General features: G+C 46.8%; 1 long non-coding RNA gene across 1 annotated transcript in view; it reads right to left on the bottom strand.

The window, feature by feature from the left end:
- Positions 1–5,345, bottom strand: part of LOC107114786 — a 122,157-nt gene that overhangs the window by 49,955 nt on the left and 66,857 nt on the right. The gene's annotated exons all lie outside the window — the stretch shown is intronic.

Genomic DNA, 5,345 nt, shown 5'->3' with positions numbered 1-5,345 from the left:
CAGAGAGACAGAGGAAGAGACAAGGGACTGTTCTTTGCAGTAAAAGTCAGAAGCCTCCTTTAAATAAAATCTAGCTCTGAGCCTCTGGCCTAAGACAACTGCAGATCTGCTTTCCTGATATCAATGTCAGTAGCAACAAATCAAACATTTGGTACCCAGATATGTAGAAGCTATGAAATAGCTGACTGATATTGCCTCTTTATTTCTGGCACCACAGTCAAAGGATAGATTTGTCTGTGTAACAGTTTAAGTAGGATCAACTTTTGTGCAGCATTTCTAGGCTAGATGTTACAACAGAAAGATTAGAAGAGCACAGCAGATCTGATAGTTCTGAATAGATTACTGGGCAGACCGCAGGAGAATTTAAAATCTGGAATACCCAGGTTCAAATCCCCACTCAGGCCATAGAAGCTTGCTGGGTGACCTTGGGCCTGTTACACTCTCTCAGCCTAACCTATCTCACAGGATTTCTGTGAGAATAAAATGGGGGAAGGAGAATGATGTAAGCTACTTTGGGCCCCCATTGAGGAGAAAAGTAGGGTATAAATGAATTAAGTAAATTAATAATAAATATAACAAGAATAAGCTACTGGGGTCCCTACTGGGGAGAAGAGAACAGATGTTTATAGTCAATATATACTAATTATATTCATACAAATATAAAAGAAGTAGCTTCCTTCATTCCTTTCCTTGTTGTGCTACTGCATAAATTAGTTTGCTCTAAAGACATCTTTCCAGAACAAAGACAAAAATGTATGAGCCAGAGGCTAAAAAACTGTTAGCTACCTTGCACTTAGAGGGAACACTGGACAAAACACAGGGGCCATCAGAAGGTCCACCTCAGAAGCCCTCCCACTCTTGCCCCCCCCCAAGCACCAAGAATGCAGAGCATCACTGCGGCAGAGATAAGAACATAAGAGAAGCCATGCTGGATCAGGCCAGTGGCCCATCCAGTCCAACACACTGTGTCACACATCGGCCAAAAATACTAGGAGCCCTCCGGAGGTCCACCAGCGGTGCCTGAACTTCAGAAGCCTTCCCACTCTTGCCCCCCCAAGCACCAAGAATGCAGAGCATCACTGTGCCAGACATAAGAACATAAGAGAAGCCATGCTGGATCAGGCCAGTTGTTCATCCAGTCCAACACACTGTGTCACACACCGAACGGCCAGAACGAAGCAGGAACGGGGGGTGGGGACCTTGTTCTGGCCGCTCCGGGCCAGAACAAAGCAGGGATGGGGGGTGGGGGCTTCGTTGTGGCCACTCCGGGCCAGAACGAAGCAGGGCCTCGATCTTTCCCAGGGCGCGCGGCTCTGCGTGGCTCAGGGAAGATTGAGGACGGGGCGGGGAGGTCTTGCCTGGGCCACATGGAGCAGCCAGGGGCGGGGCAGGAGGAAGCGTACTCACCGTGCTGCTTCTTCCTCGTCCTGCCACGAAATGAGGTCGGAAAGGAGAGGGCGACTGGAAGCAGGGGGCGGGGCTTCATTATGTGCCCGCCCCCTGCTTGCATCACTCCCGGAGCGCCATACCGGCACGCTCCAGCCCCATCCGAGTCCTGCCATTATGAATGGGAACAATTTCATTGCTTGGCAAGATGGGGAGAGGGAGAGCTCTGCTCTACCGCTACGCGCCACGGGTTGTCATTCAGGTATATGAGAAGCCCTTAGTGCTCAGGGTCTCTGGTGCCTCATCCTAGTGCTTCTTCTTCCAGCGCTCCTGTCGGGCAGTATGGGGGAAAGGGGAGGAGAAAAGATATTGCACAGAGAAGTAGGGCTCGGCATCAAGCAGCAGCACATGCATGGACTTCCATTAAGGTGCTCAGTCACTACAGTAATTTAATTAGATCATGCTAAAATAAGTTATAAGAACCCTAAAGAATCTGAGGAACTTCAGAAGAACCTCCTGAGATCAGCTGGTATCATTCCTTAAACTGCTGCACGAAAACATTCTGAAGTTGCTCATCGCACTCTGAGCAAACTTTGGGCTCTCCCTGTTTAGCTCCGTAGAAGTAGCATGTATCCCATGATACATGCTAGACCAAAACACAGAAGGGAGGCCATTACAAGAATCGCTCACATTAGTTGCGCTAGTAGCCCAAATAAACACAGAGTTACTATCTGTTTGATCTGGCTGAAGGTTTCACTTTCACCACCAAAGTTCAGGAAATACACATTTGATAGAACCTGCTTGGTTAAACATTGCTAGCCAATACCTCAGACTCCCCCATTGCTCAGGGGAGACAGAACCTCTTTTGAAGCATGGATTGAGCAGTAAATCAATCTCTTAAGAAACAGAATGCAGTCTCTTGAACTTCAAGAATACAACTTCATTTGTAAGAAAAAGCAAGCACAGAAATGAGGAAATATATACAAACAAGCAGTATGCATACCTCATCAGAGGCCATGCTAGACAGTATTGTCAGCTGGAACACTGATACAGGTATCTTGCACAGATCATCTTTTGTCTTGCAGAGACCAGAGAGTTAGTCCGTGAGTCTTCTGAAATGGTAATGAGCCTGCTCAGTCATCAGCCACTCTCCCAGCAAGTCTGGAAATTGAGCAATGAGAGACAGATCCATCTTCCTGACTGCAAAAGGAAGCCTCTAGCATAGGGGTGTCAAGCATGCGGCCCGGGGGCCAGATCAGGCCCCTGAAGGGCTTCTGTCAGGCCCTCAGTGGAACTGGCTGTCTTCTGCTTCTGCTTCCAGTTCTACTACTGCTGCGTCATCGTAGGTTTGCAGCTTACAGATCTGAACAGTATAATCAAGATAGCAACATCACACATTTTGATGCAATAATTCAGAGCAAGAGGTGTCAGTTATCAGGCACTGTTAAATAAACAAAATATTGCAAGAGTCCTAATGTTTTAAGCATGTTTGTGTTTGTGTCCTTTATAAAATTTATATCTCTGCTACCCGGTGTTAAATTTTATGACACACATGGCCCAGCCCAACAAGGTCTCATTTGTCAGATTCAGTCCTCATAACAAATGAGTTTGACACCCCTGCTCTAGCAGCTGAGGGTTCCCTCGACCCCTCTAAACATAGTGAATTAACTAAGGAGAATGTCTGAGCAAATATTAAGTATAACATGCAAGATTTCCAGACAGGACACCAGAAGCAATGGAGGGCCAAGGGATATCAACAATTACCCCTTTGGTTATGCTTTCCACAAAACAGGTTCACCTAGAGATTTGCATTTGAAAGGCACAGCACCAAGCTGGAATGCAGCCCTGATTAGATTCCAAGAAGAATTTAAAATCTTAACAATATCATAGATTCATCACAATATGACATTTTAATCTCAAACTGCTGTTAGATTTATCACAAACCCTGTTCAGTGACGTGGTTCAGGTTCTAACAAAACCCCAGAGAAAAAGAAAACATTTATTTTGCATGTTAGGAGGAGCCCAAAAAAGTGTGTGGGGGGGGGCTTAACTTCCTGTTTGGTATACTTGAGCAACATTCATTTTCACAGCAACATATATTACTAGAAACCTACTCCCTGAGGCAAACAAGGGGAAATTCCCAAGTCAGAAATGAGCTTGCAATACTTCATGCTTTCACATGCAACAAACATAGAGAGGGAAAAGGGTGTGGAAGATTTGCATAACAAGATTTTGAAAGGAAGGTGTTCTTTGAACTTCCCATGTGCACATACTTGTAATCTGGTACCTGCAAATCCTATCCCAGCTATCTACTTAACTCTGTTAATGGTCTTAACACCAGTTTCAGCCTTCCATTCACCCCAGCCTTTTCTCAATGCTCCTCTTTATTGATTACTAGGAATAAGGCCCGTTGTGGAAATATATACAACGAGCTCTAGAAAGAGGCTCTGGGAGAGTGCCAAGGCCTTGGGCACTCAGCATCAATGTGCTGTGGCGACCTCAGCAGGGTATAATGACACAGAGTCCACCATTTTCTGCAGAGGAACTGATCTCTGCTACCTGAAGAGCAGTTGTAATTTTGAGTGATCTCTAGCCCTCACCTGGAGATTGGCAACAATTGTTACCCAGGAGGAAATGGCTGGTCTGGAGGGTGGAGTCTATTGCATTGTACCTGTCTGAGGCCCCACCCCTCCTCAAACCTCACCCTCTCCAGGCTCCACCCCTCAAATCTCCATGAATTTCCCAACCTGGAGTTGGCAACTCTATCTCCTTCCCAGCCAAGCATCAACCTGCCATTATCTGCCCCTCTGATTTCAGCCTTGCATCTCCTCCCCCCTCCCTCCTGGAGATCAGTTGTAGTTGATTTCCACCCCACTCTTGAGATTGGGAACAGTGGTCTCCCAGAAGGGAATGGCTGGTGGGGAGGGTGGAGTCTATGACATTGTACCAGTCTGAGGTCCCACCCCTCCTCAAAACACACCCTCTCCAGGTTCCATCCCTCAAATCTCCAGGAATTTCCCACCTGGAGTTGGCAATCCTATCTCCTTCCCAGCCAATCATCAACTGAGCTTTATTTCCCCCTCTCTCTTCAACTTTCTATTTTCACACACACACATACCTGCAGCCTCTCCCGTGCTCTGAAGCTCTGACTGCCAGAGTCCACCATTTTCCATGCTCTGAAGCCCTGACTGCTACAGAGTCCATTTTCTCCAGGGGAACTTATCTCTGCCATCTGGAGAGCAGTTGTAATTCTGAGTGATCTCCAGCCCTCACCTCGAGATTGGCAACAATGGTTTCCCAGGAGGAAAAGTAGTCTTTCTCTGCAATGGGGACTAAAGCAGCTTACATCATTCTCCTCTCCCCCGTTTGACTTGCACAACAACCTTGTGAGGTAGGTTAAGCTGAAAGTCTGTGACTGGTCAAAAATCATCCACTCAGCTTCTACAGCAAGAACCTGGATCTAGCAGACCCCGCTCTAAAGCACTGACTGTTATGCCTAGGGCAACCAACCTCCAGGTGGAGCCTGAAGATCACCAGGTATTACAACTGAACTCCAGACAACAGATCCCCCCCCCCCTGAGAAAATAACTGCTACGTATCTCACTCCTTAAATTCACTGCCACGACTCACTGAATGGTCACTGCCTGTTTAGAGGACAGTGAGGCCCCTCTGGCCGAATCTCCGCATTTGGAAATGGAATCCCCAATCTTTGGGGGATACCTGGGAAGTTGGCAACCCAAGGGTCTGGCCTTTCCTTGCTTCCCTGGGCTACCCCCTCCCTTTGGTATTGTGCAGAGCAGGGAAGACTATGTGGTCAGAGGACAACACAGATTATTAGCCCAAATTAAAGATTTTATTTAACTATTTACACAATTATGGAGCTCACACACACACACTAATTAAATAAGGCACAACTGTAGGAGTAAGGGCATAAATCAACAGGGGTTAAACACAATCAT

This window comes from Gekko japonicus, unplaced genomic scaffold (genome assembly GCF_001447785.1).
Source record: "Gekko japonicus isolate JY-2015 unplaced genomic scaffold, Gekko_japonicus_V1.1 scaffold1301, whole genome shotgun sequence".
Lineage (NCBI taxonomy): Eukaryota > Metazoa > Chordata > Lepidosauria > Squamata > Gekkonidae > Gekko > Gekko japonicus.
Note: the sequence above shows the minus strand (reverse complement) of the source record. Positions and strands in the feature narration are given on the sequence as shown.